The sequence below is a fragment of the Oryctolagus cuniculus genome, chromosome 6, assembly GCF_051225735.1.
Source record: "Oryctolagus cuniculus isolate XC-2025 breed Fujian yellow rabbit chromosome 6, ASM5122573v1, whole genome shotgun sequence".
NCBI classification, from domain to species: Eukaryota; Metazoa; Chordata; class Mammalia; order Lagomorpha; family Leporidae; genus Oryctolagus; species Oryctolagus cuniculus.
Window position 1 is genome coordinate 147,334,058 of NC_142872.1, and position 19,322 is coordinate 147,353,379.

At 40.3% G+C, this 19,322-nt stretch overlaps 1 pseudogene; it reads right to left on the bottom strand.

Annotated features, from left to right (window-relative positions):
- Positions 1-3,215: 3,215 nt before the first annotated feature.
- LOC100348888 (cysteine desulfurase pseudogene) lies at positions 3,216-18,707 on the bottom strand (annotated as a pseudogene).
- Between the last annotated feature and the right edge of the window lie 615 nt (positions 18,708-19,322).

Sequence of the window (19,322 nt, forward strand, 5' to 3'; positions counted from 1 at the left end):
GTGGTGGGCAGAATAACTGCCTCCCCAAGATGTCCATGTTTTAATCCATGGAACCTGGGTATTTATGACATTGCACAGAAAAGAGGAATCAGGGTTGCAGACAGAATTAAAGTTGCCAATCCAATGTCCTTAAAATAAGGAGATAATCTTGGATTATCCAATACAATGAAGGGTCCTTAAATGTGGCAGGGGGAGGGAGAAAAGTCAGTATTGGAATGATGTGATGTGACATAAAAGGCCATCTGATCATTTCTGGTGCTGAAGACAGAAGAGAGACATGGGGAAGAAATGTGGGTATCTTCTAGATGTTTTAAAGGTTGATAAAATGAATCCTCAAATAAAGGCTCCAGAAAGGAATGCAGCCCAGAAAATACAGTGAAACCAACTCAGGATGTCTCTAAAATTAAAAAACATAGATTTATTTATCTGTTTGAAAGGCAGAGTGATGGGGGAAAGAGAGAGACAGGATGAGAGAGAGAGAGGGACAGGGATCTTCCATCTGCTGCTTAACTCCCCAAATGGTGACAACATTGAACCAGGCCAGTGGAAGCCAAGAGAAAGGAACTCCATCCAGGTGTCCCATGTGAGTCACCAGGGGCCCAAGTACTGTGGCCATCCTCCGCTGATTTCCCAGGCACATTATCAGGAAGCTGGATTGGAAGTGGAGCAGCCAGATCTTGAACTGGCGCTCCAACATGAGATGCTGGTGTCACAAGTGGCATTGCAAGTGGTGGTGTATCCCACTGTACCACAATGTCAGCCTCTCAAGAATGTAAGATAACAAACCTGTGTTTTAACTAAAATAATCATAGGAAACTCACAGAAGGAGTGAAGATAAATAATGAAATTGGGTTGCTACTTTTCACTATATCTGGGGATAACATAGTCTGTGCTGATTATATGAGAAAGAAAATTCTCTTTGTAGGGGATTCTGTGTATTGAATTTTAGCATTGATTTTTCTTCTAAGCCGATCTCTTCATAATTCTAGCAAATAGATTGGACTGTTTGCTTTAAATTTCAAACTGCCACTAAAGAAAGAGGCCACTTTTGAGTCTCATTCTGTCAACAATTTCAAAACAAATTTCCAAGCCAAAGGCATGACCTAGGAGAAATGAGAATGCCCATTATTAAATTGTTTTTGGAATGGCGTCATCCCTCTTTATGAGGTTGGCTGATGTGTGCTTATTTGTAAAGGATACTGAAACAATCTGATTCCTGGGAACTAAAGACAAGCCAAACCTGAGTCCAACTTTAATGGAGGAACATTCCAGTAATTTACACATTATCTGTGTTGTTCTGGAGAGAAAGAGGATAAGGGCAATTGCTAAGACTGGAATGCCTGAAATAGCTATTGATTAGGTTGGAAACAGAAGATAACCTCCACCCCTACCTCTGATAGTTGCAATTTAGTGTTGCTCCAGCAGAATAAATAAGGGCTATTTCATGCATTTTGTTCTTGGGAAAATATTTATATGAAGTAACACAAGGAACACTCTCCCATTCATGTCCAAATGGTCAGCCTGAGTCTGGCTGTGATTTGCTGTGTTTCTGCAAACACACATAGCTTTCATATATTGTAAGTTTCATCTACTTTGCTCAGTGCCTTGCCTTTTGAGTTCAACTATCTATTTTGGGGAGTAAAAGTAAGACTTTTTTTTTTGCATTCCTATAAGAATGTTATTCTTATAGCCTTTAAGCCTACTTCAAGGTAAATCCAAAGCATGGGAAATAAAGAAAAACACAAAAATAACACTGTATGTTATTTTCTTGTTACACATGAATTTTAGCACATTTTTGGGCATACATGGCAATTAATGTCACTACCATTGCTATCACTAAGACATACTTTGAATACTATCATGCATACTAGAAAGTACCAGCTTCAGTCCTAACACTTTGCTGAACAACACTATGACCCACAACCTTCCCTGCATATGGTCACACCTACCTATGGTCTACAGTTGAAGTACCCAGCCTAAGAGTTGGAGTCTGAAAAACAATTTCTCACCATTCCAGTAGTTTGATCCTTTTCAGAACTTTTATAATATTTGTTTGAATTTGCACCTCTCTAAGACACGTGTATTCTCCCTTGCTTTACTTCATTAACAAATCCTATTATAAAGAGTCATGCCAAGAGCCTTGGGTGATTACTGACATCATAAATAAGAGTGTCAATTGTTAAACCAACAACAGGAGTCACTTTGCAGTCACTCCCCATGTAGGATCTCTGTCCTTAATGTGTTATACCATGTGAATTAAGGGTAAAACTAATATTCAAACTGTACTTTATACTTTGTGTGTTTGTGTGGGTGCAAACTGTTGAAATCTTTACTTAGTATATACTAAGTTGATCTTCTGTATATAAAGATAATTAAAAATGAATCTTAATGTAGAATGGGATGGGAGAGGGAATAGGAGATGGGATGGTTTGTGGGTGGGAGGTGGTTATGGGGGGAAAACGCTATAATCTAAAAATTGTACTTTTGAAATTCATATTTATTAAATAAAAGTTTTCTAAAAACAGTTATGAATTTCTTATACTCATCTTTCTAACTTATATAATGATTTCAAAAAGTTTGTAGAAAATGCATGTTATGAAAAAATATGTATTGATCTCAACTTTTATATCTAAATTAACTGATTTTTAAATTTCATTTTTGGGGGAACTTTTTTTTGAAGAGAAAGGGAGTTTATTTCTCCAGTTTTAAAATTAACAAATATTAAGGAAAGAAACATAAATTATTAGAATAATGGGATAGAATCATAAAGATATTTCCAGCTCCACTGGGTCAAAAGCAAATGACGAGGATGAGAACAGAAAGGAGAGAAGCCATCTAACAAGTCTACTGTTTGGTCTGCAGTCAATGTGGAGATACATCCTTAGGAGCTATGAAAGATTAAGTTGAAGTTGATTCTTCTTGTTGTTGTAGCCAGTCCAGCTGAGCAGCAGAGAGGGAGAACTGATATATGTCCATAGAGCACCAGGGTCCCTAAACAAAAACCCTTTTCTGGTTCCTCTTGCTTTCCCCACCAGGACTCAGACGTGTCCAGAAGCAATATCACAGTGAATGTCTCTATTGCCTCAGAATAATGTCTGAGGGAAAAACAGCTTCCTTGTGTTTCTGTCCTGGAGGCGGGCTGAAGTCAATATACCAATGCAGGTTTGACCATGCGACACCAACTGGGTATAACAAGGTTCCTGGCTGTGCCAGAGTCAGTGAGATGGGAGGGGCAAGGCCAGTACAAAGTCAGGCTCACTCTTCGAGTGCTGGGTGCACTTGATGCTCTTGAGGTCAATGCCATCCTGCACCATCTCCCAGAGAGGGCTCATTTCTCGAAGTCGCTTCACGTGATGAATACACTTCGCTACCGTGAAATCCACTTCCTCCTCCGTAGTGAAGCGGCCAATGCCAAACCGGATAGAAGAGTGTGCTAAATCCTCATCAGTGCCAATCGCTCTAAGGACGTAAGAGGGCTCCAGCGATGCAGAGGTGCAGGCACTCCCTGAAGATAAGGCGACATCTTTAAGTGTCATGAGCAAATTCTCCCCTTCCACATATGCAAAGGAAAGGTTGATAAGCCAGGGTAATGCTGCTCAGGGTCTCCATTCATCACCACATCTGGAAGCCTGTTCATTATCTTCTGCGTCAGCTGCTCTGCTAACTTTGAAATCTGCTCATGGTCATACTGAATCTCTTGCTGGGCCACCTCACACACAGCCCCCATCCCCACCACCAGGTGTGTGGGCACTGTCCCAGACCTTAGACCCTGCTCCTGCCCACCTCCACTCTGCAGGGCCTCCACGCATACATGGGGCTGGTGGCAGATGTAGATGACACCAACCCCTTTGGGACCATAGATTTTGTGACCACTGATGCTCATGAGATCAATCTTCGTGTCGTTGACATCGAGTGGGATTTTTCCAACAGTCTGGGCTGCACTGGTATGAAAATATACTTTTTTTGGAACTGCAATTCCTCCCTATCTCTGCAATAGTCGCTTCACTCCAATTTCATTGTTCAGTCATGACGGAGACCAGGCTGGTATCTGGCTGGATGGCGGCCTCTAGTTCCTGCAGGTCATGATCCCACTCTTCTGCACGGGGAGGTAGGTGACCTTAAAGCCCTCAGCTTCAAGTTAACGGCAGGAGTCCAAGACACATTTGTGCTCTGTCTGGGTGGTGATCAAGTGTTTTTTTTTTCCGTGACCTGTAGACCCTGGCCACTCCCTTAATTGCTATGTTGTTGGATTCAGTAGCACCACTAGTGAAAATGATCTCACGGGGATCAGCTCCATTAAGAGATGCTACTTGCTGGTGAGCGCGTTCCACGGCTGCCTCACTCTCCCAGCCATAAGTGTGTGTCCGGGAGTGTGGGTTCCCATAGCAGGTGACCAGATAAGGAAGCATGGCATCAAGTACCTGGGGGTACAGAGGAGTTGTAGCTTGCACATCCATCTAGAGAGGTCGCAGCACTGCCTGTGCCTCCGGAGCAGCGGCTGTGCCTGAAGGGACAGCCAATTCGGGAGCATGGTCTGCCATGCACAGGTGCAGCTCCTGGGTGGGCACCACAGGCCTCACTGGGGGAGCTTTTTGAAGTACATCCGTATAACATGCTTCTGCAGTTTCCGTGGATATCACACTTTGATCAAAACTTATGGCTTTACTCTTCTTTATTCACCCACATCTCATTGTACTCATTGTACATCTCATTGTACTCACACCATGAAAGTGTCAATTTCTCATTCTATTCTACACCAGCAATTCATTAAAAAAATTGCAGGTCTCAAAAACTTAACTGTGCAATATGTTTAGCTGTGAGCTTGATCATGTAGATGTATACTAAATGTCCTTTTTGATTATCTTATTCTTTACCAGAAGAATAAGACTTTCAGAGTCTTCTACTTACACATTTTTAAGCTACTATAATAAACTATGCCTTGGTTTAGTGGCATAGCATAAATAACAATGAAGTTTCATCCCCTTGTCATGTCAAAGTAAATATTTCTGGGGCATCAATGTTCTCCCACAAGATTCAGAGACCACGCTTGTTCTATCTGAAGATTAAATTATCAGATTGGGCCACATGGTCTAATGCATTTACGTATCAGATGGGGAAGAGATTGTAGAGGAGTGATAGGCACTTCTTAATGACCTTGGCCTGACAATGACACACACATGCCTTCTATTTCCTTTCCTTCGAGAATCCAAGATGCAACCACAACAGGAAAATTCCTAAATTGTAGTTTCTCTAAATAAGCAGTCACTGCCTCACAAAAATTCTTTTACCTTAAAGAAGCAGCATGAATCTTTTGTGATCAAGTATAATCTTTACCACGGAATTCAACCTACACTTGATATAATTGTGTATCTGATAAACACACATCATACGAAGGACCTCTTACACATTTTTAACTTCATATCACTGTGGCAAGAAATGTGTTTTACTTTATGAGCAACATATAACACCTTGAAGCTCATCCAAATCTATAATTATCTGATAAACTCTTTTCCTCCATTCAGGCTACAAAATATGTTCACATCTGTTGTAGATTCAATTATTGGCCTTGATTCTTCATGCTTTTGCCATATAACTTTCCTGTTCCTCTATTGGGGGAATATACTTTCCTGCCCTTTTTCTTAAACGCAACCATGCAATTTTGGTTAACAGGAGGTTAAAAAACATGAACCAGGCAGGGGTTTAAAATGTACTAGTGCATCTGATTTTCCCCTCTGGCATCTCTACTATTTCCATTCAAAGAACATGCCTAATGATCCAAGAAGGATGTGAGACATGTAGAACAAACCTGCTACAGCTGCCCCATGGACCTGCAGTGAGAAGCAGAGTGGCCTAGTTGAAATCAGCTTAGATTAGTTGAACACTAGTGAGCCCATAAATCCCTGTTAATACCTATTGCTGAATGCACTGACAATGCCACGCATTACACCACATTATTGTGGCATTGACTACTTGACACAACATATTTCATTCTAAAATATTTGCTCATATTATCAGAAAAATTATCTGATTTTTTTCCTGGAGGAATTCTCCACACTGAATTTTCCAAGAACACCTGGATTTTGGAGTTTAAATAGTGACTGAAGAATTGTCCTTAATGATAGAATCATTGATTGAGGTCAATCTACTATTGCTATTTCTGCTTGATGTTACTGGGTTTCCCTGTTGAAGACTGCTCATCACAGTCCTACTAATACCTGTAACATCATTGCTAGTATCAATTCCTCTACTGATAACACAGTTCATATGATGACTGGTGGAGTTCAGCTCAAAACTTCAGATTTTGAAACTAGAATTCAGAAGCCATACACATTGAAAAGTAAGTTGATAAGACGTGAACTCAGCAGCTATTATTTTCATCCAAAGCAATGATCAGAGAGCATTAAGGTGTCAAAATGTTTGCTATAGAAGGATGATGGAAAAGTTGTGCTGAGAATGAATGAACAGGCCAGTGGTGAAGAGTAGAAAGACCCCTGCTTTGTTCCTCCCCAACTGAACAGCTGCTGAGACATGGTAAATGTTTCCTTTCTGGAGCTAACTATGAATTAACTAAAGGTGCCAAAAATATAGATGGAAAGAAAAATGTGGAGACATTAAAACTGAGGTTTTTTTTACCCAAGTAAAACAGATGGCTGAATAAAAGTCAAAGGAACTGAATTGAAGGATGAATGGGTGGTCCCAGGAGACACTGACATGTGGTCATATTGACTAGTCCAAGTTTTGGAAGATAATCAACAGTTGAATCAAATTAATTCAGATTGTTCTTCCCATGGGGCTGCAGTTGTCTGGCTGAATAGCAACCCATGGAAACAGATTTTCAGTGGAGCTAGAGACTAGAAAACAGTCACAAAGAATTAAAAATTAGTTAAGGAAAATGAAAATATGAAACTTCGAAAACTTTTCATCAGTAATTTTTATTTCACAAGAGAAAAAGGAGAAAAACTCATGTCAATGGGAACATACCAAGGAGGAAAGGGAGAGAAAACAAGGAATAGAATCTGCTCAAGTCTTATTGTATGCAAGTTTATACTATGTATTCTGAGACCTGAATGGAAGGTAGTTTGGGAGAGAGTAATAATATGGGAATGGGGAGAAATATAGTTAAATGGGCTTTCCTTTTCCACAGGGGCAGAATGGTGATGCCAGTTTTATAATTCTTTATGAAGAAGTCTTAATGGAGTATGGCCATTTGTCCCATGGGTCAGAGCTCATAGAGAAGACTAGACTATATACAAAGAAGCAGTAAAACTGGAGGCTGTGGATTTGGGGAGGGACCTAGCTATAGAAAGAGCTACTGTTGTTGGAGGAGAAGGCGGTGATGATAAAAAGGCCAAGTAGCCATAGGAAGGTGCTGGACAGGATGGTTTGGTAGCTGAGATCTCAAAGGTCCAAACTAATGGACTGAAGTCAATACTTAGAATTTTTAGCAGTTAATAGTAAAATTAAAGAAAAAAAGATTAGGACTCCAACTTCAAATGAGAATTACACTTAACAAAAGAGATTGGGACAGAAGCCTAGATACTTAAACTCACCTAAAACCAGAGGGATGATAATATAATTGCAAACTCATGGTCTCTAGTGAAATGTGCATCATAGATATATTCCAATTGGAACCAAAGAGTTTTAAAATATATGACCTATGGATTCTGTGTGGATTTTGAGTGTTCTCATCACTCAAATATAAGTGTGTGAGGATGCATATGTTAATTTTCTCAATTTTGCCATTTTACAGTGTATACATATTTAAGAACATATTATATATGATGAATATATAAAATTTTATTTCTAAATTATCATAAATAAATAAACCAATTAAAATGTTAAGAAAATTCATGTTCACTGAAGAATGTTCCTCATTGTTCCCAAGGAAGTTCCTTATTAAATTTTAAAAGAGAAAAATAAAATATGAATTATTTGCCAATATTTCAGAATCAAGAGTTTTCCATATAAAATATGAATTTTATTTTTCTTTAATTTTAATAAATGAAGCAACATCAGTCATAGGATTTGTGGGTGCCAAATAAATTATACTCTTGTTTTTCTCATTTGAATTTATGAATATATTGAAAAATGAGAAAAAGATGAAGGTGAGTGAAGATGAAAATATCTGCTGTGCTACTGACAAAGTCTAAGTTGAAACACGTGGCTTAGATGAAGAAAAGAGTCTTCCTAATATTAAACCTCAGAATTAGTAGAGCTTATTCACCCAGTTATAGGAGGAACTGGATAAATGCAAACCTCACTGGATAAATGTCACTGGCTCTGTAACAGTTGCTACATAGAGGAGTAAATAAGAAAATGCCAGAGAGAAAGAGCAAGAAAAATGCTGATCTGTGAAGTTCAAGTCCTTCTTCAAACTTGAAAAAGTTAGTCACCAATCATCTCTGGGTTGGAGTTCAGGGGAATATTGAGAGAGGTTAGGTGGTCCTTCTATTAATAAAAAGGGGAAAAGAGTGTTCTCCTCCCACTCCTGGGCCTGCACTCACTGAACGGCAACCATAGCTGCTGACTCTGTGGTCACTGAAGCAGATTTTCTTTCTCACTGCCATCCCTGTGACTTATTCTTAGGTCTTAGCCAACATTCCTCACTCATACACCACCTGCCTTCCATTTCTAGTTTTTGGTTTTCAATTTTACGTGTTATTTGGTGTTGTCACTGTGGTTATGACATCGCACAATAGGTTAAGGAAGTAAAATTATCCCAGCCCCAAGCTCTGTTGCTAAGGGTCTCCAGAATCAAATAGTGAGGTTATCAGTCTTTGATACAGGCTGCTGAAATGGACTGCATAGAGCAAGGAGGTATGTGAATAGCTACATTTGAAACTCCAAATCTACTCAGGTAAGAATGGTTGAATTTTCTGGAAATGTGGGCTGGAAGTGTATTGAAGAAACATGGAACATCAAGCAGCAAGAAGGAAGCAGGTGAGAGGAGGAAGAAATAAAATAGGCACCTCCTGGTCCCCTTTATTTGCCCTTCACAGCTCTATTGCACTGCATTCAAATAGTCTCCATGTTCCTTATCCATGATTGGACCCTTTATGCATTTATGGTCTGCATTCAAAGGCACTCAATAAATTTTCATTAAATACTTAAAAATGTCAGGAAAGGTGTTTTAAGGAAGAGGCTGTTTAGGATAGTACCAAGGACATATTTTATCAGTTAGAAGGCTATTGTTGACCTTATTCAGAAAGGATAGAATTAGAAGCCAGATGATAATAGCTTGAAAAACTTCAGTTCTTTTACAAAACCTCCCCTGATTTTTCCACTGCCTGGACCCAAAGCAAATCTATCTAACTCTGATTTATGACACCATTGTTGCTTAAATCATATAAATATTATCATGTTAAATAATTTACTATTCAGAATAAACTAAATAGTGATTTATACATTAACAATAAACTTAGTTCTCTTAAAAACATTATGTTCAAGAGGAGTGTGACAGATAATACACAAATAAACAGATGAACATGAAGAATATGGGAGGTTGTTACAAAAGCACTGAGGAAGTGCTGTAGACTGTGCCATACCTCCCACCCTGCAACTGCCAAAATTCATATTTTGAGAACTTATCCTCAATGTTTTGGTGTTTGGAGGTAAAGTATTTTGATCTTATTTGGTTATGTGAGTGCGTTGTCAAAAATGACAGTTATAAAAGGACCCTCGCAGGCCGGCGCCATGGCTCACTAGGCTAATCCTCCGCCTTGCGGCGCCGGCACACCGGGTTCTAGTCCCGGTCGGGGTGCCGGATTCTGTCCTGGTTGCCCCTCTTCCAGGCCAGCTCTCTGCTGTGGCCAGGGAGTGCAGTGGAGGATGGCCCAAGTGCTTGGACCCTGCACCCGCATGGGAGACCAGGATAAGTACCTGGCTCCTGCCATCGGATCAGTGCGGTCGGTAAAGGAAGACCTTTCTCTCTCTGTTCTGTCTCTCTCTCTCTCATTGTCCACTCTGCCTGTCAAAATAAAATAAAATAAAATAAAAAAATAAAAGAAACCACCTCGCCACCTCGCGGAAAGATGGTCATCCATCATCCATAGACCAGAAACCCAACTTTCACCAGAGCAACTCTTCCACACTGCATTCTTAGACTTCTCTGTCTCCAGAACTGTGATAAATTTCTGTTCTTTATAAGAAAATTCATGCAAGATATTTGTTCTGAGAGATGCAGAATAAAGGAAGATTTTATAGAGAGGAAATATATCCTAGGACTTCCACTAGGTGTCTTGATGAGAGCAAATGTTAGGGGAAGTGTTTGGAAACTGCTTAGGAAACTAGTACAGTAGGTGATGGTGGTTTGGGTCATGTTGACTGCAGTAGGCATGATGAGAAGTGGTATTTTTTAAAAATAGATTTTGATGGAAGGAAAATAGGATTTTACAATAGTTTTGATGTGGGTTATGATATTTGGACTAGGCATATAGTTGAATGAGTGCTCAATTACTGAGCAGGAATGACTATGGCTGGAGAAAGTTTGAATGGGAGAAAACATAATTTGGTAACTAACTGCTTTCTTGTCTGCTTGCTGTACTACAGTGTGGACTCTCCAATGATAAGAAGGTTGGCTTCTTAATCTTTCATGTCCACAATATCTAGCCCAGAACTTGATAAAAAAGGAAATGTTCATGAATTCCCTTAATGTTTGATGAATGAATGAGTTACTTAGAAACATGAAATATTTTCATATCTTTTATTCACAGTAGTATAAACTCCCCTGGAGACATAGATTTTGTTTTATCACTACTGAATTTCTAGCATCTAGAACTAAGTTAGCACAAAATGTGGAATATACTGAGTTCCGTTCTTCCTACTGATGTTTCTTGTTGTGGCATCTGGTTCTTGTTAGTACAAAGGAAATAAAATAACAAAATAATATGTGTTCCTGGCCTATTCTTTTCTATTACTTAATTGACAGAAAGTTGCTTTGGAAAGCAAAATTCATTTTTATTAACAATTGAGAGTTAAGAACACTGGTAAGTTTAATTGTTTCATAAATAATTACATGCCTTATTTCCACTTTTCTAAAATTTCAGAGAATACTTTCAGTCACTCAACTGATCTTGTGGCTTAAAAGAATAGATAGCTGTTTTTTACTTAAGTCTTAATATGCTAAACGAATTATTTTTTGAACTGATTCTAACTTTCTAGAGTTTTGAGCATCTACCTTTGTCCTGGAAAATTGCTAAAGTCAACAAATGCATTGTAGCTGGGGAAAAGTGGTTATTTCTTCCTCCAGAGCCTTGCTCCCACTGGAGACCTGGCTCATTCACAGTCAGGACCTCAAAGTAAGGCTTGTTCCTGAGTCTTCCTTCTGCTGTAGGACCGAACACCACAATCTGTGAAAGTAAGTTTTGGACATCTTCCCTTAAAAGATTAATAATGAATTGAAATTCCCTGTAGTTAAAAGAATAAACTTAAAACTATGTACTTCCCTAGCTGACTTAACTATGGCATGCTTTTATAAGAGAACATCATCATAAATTGTAAGAAACAGTGAGTTCCTTGAATTTTGTGAGTTCTCACCTAGAGACTTATTTGGGCTGAGATATATAGAAGGCTCCTTTGTCTCACTGATTCAATTTTTTCTGAACTTTTTTTTCTTAAGTAACTCTCCCCTGGGGGAAGAGAGAGCTCTACTTCAAGTTGAGATTTCCACCACCCACAGAATGGGATAGTTGGAAAAAGTCTTGACTTAAAAGATGACATATTGCTTATGATTTTGTCTTAACTCTGTCACTTACCACTTATATGATACTTTTTTGTAGATTTTTTTGTATTATCTGAGACTCAGTTTCCACATTTTAAAACCTAGGAATGATAAATGATACCTTCATTATTTTCCATGACTGCCACTAGTATTAAATGTATGCTAGAGAAATTTATAAAGTGCTACCAATTAAGTGAATGTGAAGCATACTTATAAGATTTGCAGATGGAGTTTCTATTGTTAAATTAAAAAATCAAATAAGATACTTGTTAAAGATAGCAAGGTAGACTTTATGCAAAGTGGGTTATGGCTATTGGTCCAGAGGCAACTACTAAAGGTTCTTCCAACGAGGGAGAGAGATTGGATTCAATTTTGACTCTGACAAGGAAAAGTGGGAATTTATAACTAAGGAGTAGGGTGGAGGTCAGTGGATGGAAAGTTACTGAGAGGAAATTTCAAGGGTAAGAGATTTTTTTTTTTTTTTTTTTTGACAGGCAGAGTTAGACAGTGAGAGAGAGAGAGAGAGACAGAGAAAGGTCTTCCTTCTGTTGGTTTCCCCCTTAAATGGCCGCTAGGGGGCCAGAGCACTGCGCTGATCAGAAACCAGGAGCCAGGTGCTTCCTCCTGGACTCCCATGCAGGGACCTGAGCCATCCTCCACTGCCCTCCCGGGCCACAGCAGAGAGCTGGATTGGAAGAGGAGCAACCGGGACAGAACCGGTGCCCCAACCGGGACTAGAACCCGGGGTGCTGGCACCGCAGGCGGAGTATTAGCCTAGTGAGCCGCAGCATGGGCCAGTAATTCTTTTTTATAAAAAGATTGTTTATTTGTTTGAAAGTCAGAGTTACACAGAGAGAGGGAGACAGTGAGAGAGAGATATCTTCCATCTACTGGATCACTCCTCAGATGATCATGAGGCCCAGGACTGGGCCAGGCAGAGGCCAAGAGCTAATAGTTTCATCTGAGTCTCCACATGGGTGACAGGGACCCAAGCAGTTGGGCCATCTTCCACTGCTTTTCTCAGGCTACTAATAGGGAGCTGGATCAGAAGTAGAGCAGCTGGGACACAGATTGGTGCCTGTATGTGCTACCAGCATCCCAGGTGGTGGCTTTACCCACTATACCACAATATTGGCCCCAAGAAAGGAATTCTTAATCCTTGCATGTATAAGGTTAAGTTTTATTCAGAAGGAGAGAAAGCAAAGTCTCACACACACGTGAACATAGGTTGCCCCACTCAGAGAGATACCTGTCATGAGTGAGAAGTGGACACAGAAGGAGAATGGTGTGTAGAAGAGGAAGGGGGAAGAAGAGAAAGAGAGGGAGAGAGAGTGCATGCACGTACCTCAACACCTCTCAGGTCTTGGTCTCCAGTGAGGGAGACAGAGTGTTCTCCCCAGTTGTGGGCCTCTTTTACATACCCCCCACCCAGGTCCCAGGTGAAGGAGATACATCCCAGGAAGGGACAATTTGACCAGGAGGAGGTCACTTGGGGGTTAGTGGGGTGGGAAGTTGGGTGTGGGGAGGGGGAGGGGTGACTTCCACTTCAGTAGATCTAACTAGCTACCTGGGTATCCTGTATCAGAAATAGATATGGATTCAAATTATAGAAAAATAATTTAATATATGAATTTGTCCTCTCTCTCCAAAATTATTTTCACTGTGGCCCTCATAGTATTGCAAATAGATTGAAACAGAGAAATCGTTATAAAACTCTGCAAGATATTAGACACAAAATGCTGATGTTGATCTAAGTCCTATACAAAAAGGAGAAAGACATTTCTCTCATCTCAAAAGAAAAATAGTTTTTAGGCATTCAGATATCAACCTCCATAAAGTTGTCTAATAGTCTGTATGGGAGAAATTGTGTATTTGAAATGTGTAATGTGATAGTACATGAAATCAAACTACCCAACTTGAGAAACACATGCTGTGGGTTAGGCTGGCCTGTGTTTATATAAATATCACAAATTTAAATATGTCTCAAGTTCATCCACTTCTTTCCATTTGCATTGTAATCATCCTAGACCAAACCACTATCCTTTCCCACTGGGACTATGAAGAAAGACTCCTCAGAGTAAAAGGAATAAATCACAAAATAAAAACTGTTTAAAACCTTAATTGGCTTCCTATTGACTTTCAAATGAGGTCTTAGCATGCCTTAAAAGCCCACAATCCATCTTCTACTTGCCTCTCTGGACTTAATTCATACCACTGTCTCTTCCTTATTCTGTGGTATGCCTGCTGGCTTCTCCTCTCCAGAGATGGTTGATTTCTCTGGTTAGTAATGAGCATGAATTAGTCACAGAAAGAAAGGGAAATAGCATTCAAATCTAGACCCCCACTCCTGTGCTAGATTTCATGGTTCTAATGTAGGCAAAAAGATAGCTAGGAGGAGCTGGGATGGCCAGCCACACCCTGTGGCCTTGCCTGTGCTGCAGCCTCCCACATTCCCACTCCCTTCCCAGGCAGCAAAAAATAATAGCTTCCATGGAATTGTCCCTTATATTTGGTGCTTGCTAAGACCAGTCAACATGGTTGCTATTTGCCTCCATGTGATGACCTGTAGTTTTTTATTTGATCATTATAAAAAATCATCATGGCTGACACTCTTCTCCCCATCATGTACCTGATGCCTTGACACTTCTGATATTTTCAAAAAAGTCCTGGGAAATGAGCAGTACTTGGCTTTTGTCATACTCCATGATTTTTGAAGATTCAGTAAGACCATACCCAAGATATCACTCCCCACATCCCCAGATCATATAAAGGAATAGACCTAAATCTCTCTTTCTCTCTCTCTCTTTTTTTTTAAGATTTATTTATTTATTTGAAAGTCAGAGTTACACAGAGAGAGGAGAGGCAGAGAGAGAGAGAGAGGTCTTCCATCCAATGGTTCACTCCCCAGTGGTTCACGCAATGACCAAAGCTGTGCCCATCCAAAGCCAGGAGCCAGGAGCTTCTTCTGGGTCTCCCACATGGGTGCTGGGGCCCAAGGACTTGGGCCATCTTCTACTGCTTCCCCAGGCCATAGCAGAGAGCTGGATTGGAAGTGGAGCAGCCGGGTCTCGAATCTGCGCCCATATGGGATACCGTCACTTCAGTCCAGGGCATTAACCTGCTGCACCACAACACTTCCCCCCTAAATCTCTTTTAATGCAGTTGCCTCTTGAGTACATTCCCTGTTTAGAGTGTACTTTAGCTCTTCATGCCAATAAATCTGTTTCTTTGTGGACCTTTACCTGTGTCTCATCCTCAAATACTTGTCTTTGAGGCAATAACCAGGACCCAGCCACCCCCTGACACCCTGGCAAGCAAGATAGAAGTCAGTGGATGTTGAAAGCCAGCCAGAAATTGTCCATTGGGCCTTTCTCCTGTATCTGCTTCTCTTCTGCTTGAGAATCTTGGTTTTGTTCCATCCGTCTTTCCTTCTTCACTCTGATTTGAAAGCATGGATTATCTTCTCTTAACCCAATTATATTCCCTACAATGAATTTTTGAGGTAGGAGGGCCTAGAACGAACACTGTGACGATCAGACACTTTTGGTCCTTTATGAAGAAGCTTTTTAAGAGTGTTTAGGACTTGCTTGCAAGCTGTACCATGCTCAGGGAGTTTCCTTATTTCTATTACCATCTAGCTATGGACTTTCTACATGGTCTAACTTGTCTTTCACTTATGGTCTTTAAAAAATATTTATTATTTAGTTGAAAGTCAGAGTTCCAAAGAGAGATGAGACAGAGAAAGAGCAAGAGATCTTCCATCAGCTGGTTCACTCCCCAGATGACTCCAATGGCCGGAACTGTGCCAGGCCAAAGCCAGGAGCTAAGAGTTTCTTCTGGGTTTCCTACATGGGTGGAGGGGCCCAGGCTGTAGGTCATCTTCCACTGCTTTCCCAGGCACATTAGCAGGGAGCTGGATAAGAAGTGGAATAACCTTTACTCGAATCATCACCCACTTGGGATGTCAGCATCACAGGCAGTGGCTTTACCTGCTGTGCCACAATGCTGGCCCTATCTTCCCCTTATGCCTTCTAAACCTTCAATTTTCTTACTTCTTCAGGAAGAGTGCCCCCTTGCGTATTATGTCATCATTATCAATTAGGTGTTTGGTCCCCAAGCAGAAAGTATCTGCCAATATCTGGCAAATATGTTCTGTCATACTCTCACTCCTGGGAACACTTGCTGCCTCTTTGGCTAACCCTTTTACATATGCCACACTCATGGGTCCAACACATACAAGAGCCCAACACCCTCCTAACTTACTCTGGGATTCAGTTTTCTCCATTACTTCTTATGGTGTTGTCATCCCCTGTGTCCATGGCAACTTCCAGACTGAGCATTCTGGAAGTAGTTCTGGGACAAGACTCTAAGGAATACTCCCTTCAAAAGTTTCTCCATATGCTTTGAAATAAGGGCTCTTTATTCTCCCTTTAACTGAAAACTTTCAGGATTATTTTAACAGTCATATTGAACAACTTCAGGCTATACCTGAAGCACCAACCCATGCTACCACCTTACTAAATTATTAAAAATGAGGTTTAAAATTTGCTGAGAGCAATTTCATATAGCACCATTCTCAAGGAAAGCCTCAGGGACTCTGGACATCTGGGCAAAATGAAAAGACTCAAAGATGCTTGGTCACCATGGATCTTATTCAAAATCTGGGGTGTCATGTCTGAATCAGTCCAGAAGGGAGCCTCTGGAGATGCTCAGGACACCAAAAGCATGCGGTCAAAATCCTGGGACGTGGAGCCCGAGGCATCCCGGGATATTGCAGGAAGATTATAGCAATTTTCTAATTGATATGGGAGACTCTTACCTTTGACATCCTCTTTGATTCAGATATCCAAGATCAAATAAAACATTATCAATTCAGATCGGACTCAGAATGCTCTCACAACAATGGCAACAAGGTTATCTCAACACCAGATTCCAAAAAATCAATTAACCAATCTCTCCAGGAGATTTAGCTTTGTTAAAAACCAGGAGAGAAGGATCCCCCTGTGACCAATTTCAGACTGAATGAAAAAAAAAATAATGCTACTCAGCACTCCTACTGAAGTTAAGTTACAGGGAGTTTGTCCCTGGGTACATCTGTCAAGAATTAAACCCCTATCTGTTGAGTCTTCACAGGCAACCCAGAGGATAACTCTGCCTCCCCTTATGAGCCAATTGAGTCTGTAAAGTTTATCTTCAAATGGCTAACAGATGAGTACAATTTTTACTTTTCTCATAAACTTCTGGTGGTCAAGAAAATATTCTTGCCATTTCCAACAATGGATGACAAACCTCTAGCTTTGCCACTGAAAGCTTTAGATTAGTTAGCAAGGCATTTTTTTCAGTCCCTGGCTAGGCAGAGATGGTGCCTTGAAGCAGCATGAATCTACAGAAGAGGAATTTTTCTCTCCTGACCTCCCATAATGATTAAGGGATGAAGATTTCTGAGGAGGGAAAAGATGATGCAAGCAAGGAGGTAGCTAGCAAAGAGGAGCTAAGGTTGTCTGCCCCTCCGTGAAGCCTTATTTCTCCACTGTCCCAACCTCCCTGCCTTCCATGTAGCAGAAAACTGAATGTCCATGAGACTGCTACTTAGAAACAGGGCCACCAAAAATAATCAAAACTATGACTGGCTGTATTTCATGATGACAGTTATCGCAATATAAGACTATTATAATAAAATTTCAAGCCTGAAACTCCTTATTATAATAGTATAGGAGTTCCCATGCACCTGATATATAGCACTTTCAAAATCTATGCCCCCCCAAAAGGACAATGAAATGGGTGGTACTCAAGCTGTATCCCCAACTCCTCCCCTTATGCTTTTTCAGTTAAACCCCACCTGACACCATCGTCTGTGCCTCCAGATCATATAAAGGATCCCATTGTGTGTGGCTGTCTCTTGAGCATGCCCACACTCCCTTACAAGTGTGCACTTTTGCTTTATATGAGACTAAATCATATTCTTCAACTGACCTCTACCTACATCTCATCTTCAAATTCTTTCTTATCTTGCGGACAAGAACCTGCACCCAGCCACTCCTTGACAGTTCCACAAAACTCTAATTTTCTTCCTCAATCCAGAGTTCAAGTACTTAAATGTTTTTATAATTCACTCTTCAATGCCTGTTTGTATAAACTTTACCTGTGTAAAGGTAGGTATGTGTTGCACAGCATATAAGAGATAGAAACCACATAAAGTATATATTGATTGAAAACAGACAACAAACAAAAAAACTATGCATCATCTCTTGGAGATTCTCCCACTCACATATTTCCTAATTGTGTCCTGTCCAATTATTTCCTTCTGTGACAATATTCTTCTTACATCTGTATTTGTTAGATGTGGTTTCTGTGTATTGAACTATGTGAAAGACCCCAGCATTGGACTTGACACATTAGGGATGCTTTATAATGATAGATTCTGCTTCTTTGTTTTTCATTAATTTTCAAAGATAAATTTTGGAACATTAAACCTCTAAAGAATTTATTTGAGCAATCATCAATTTGTGAATTGGGCAGTTTTAGGCTCCAAGTGGTTAGGTTCTCTACTGGAGGGGTAAGAAAAGAAAACTTAATAAGGTGCCCATGGAGCAAAACAAATATATGATGGGTTAAAGAAGAATAGTAGCTTTAAAGTCCCTAGTTAGATGTAACTTGGGCAATTTCCCAACTTTTGCTGAAATGTTTAACACACTGCATTGTCACAGTGCAGGCTGCAGTGGGAGTAGCTGCAGGGATCCTTGGAACATACTCAGTTCTTTTATAGGTATTTCCTTTTCAAACCCAACCACACTGTCTCACAGATCAGGTCATATTCTTTGTTTCCTGGGATAGCGTTTCCTTTCGGGGGCGGGGTGATTGGGAAGAAGAGAGATGAAATAAACTGGTCATGGTTACACATCTTACTATTGGTAGAGCTGTTATCAAACCCAGCCCACTGCTCTTTCCACTGTGTCAGTGTGGGCATTACTGTGGAGACATACTGCATTATAGAGTGTGACAGAGGGATGCTCCTTCTTGATTATCTCACCAGGGAGCCAAGCACCTTTCCTAAGGCCACATTGCTTATAAATGGATAAGAGTGATGGCATTTTAATGATTTCTAGATCACACACAGCACGTCACCATACTGAGGAGCAGTAGATAGTCAGATTGAATTGAGTTAGACGGAATAACATGTGTAAAGTTATCTTATCACAAAAGCTTCTTCCTGCTCCTCCCTTTCCTTTGGTTATATTGAACACAGCCAAACACATTAACCAGATGAGCAGGGTTAACGGATTGTTTTCACAGGAAATCTTTCCTTCCTCCTTCAGTTTACCTAAAAGGATGGGAAGCTTGGAGGGGTGTTCGCCAGTGTATACACACACATGTCGATGTATACATTTATACCCCACACACATCCATACGCACATATGTCTGTAAAACAATGTGTGCTGGCCACAGCATCTGGCTTTCTGTGAAGTCTTGACCTCTGCCCCCTTACAGCTGGGTTGGCTCAGAGTTTAGAGCAAGACTTCAAGAGTCCCTGAAGAACATATGTTTTAAGCAGTACCCTGATTCTTTATCATTTTTTACAGTGATGTGTGATAAAAGGTTAACA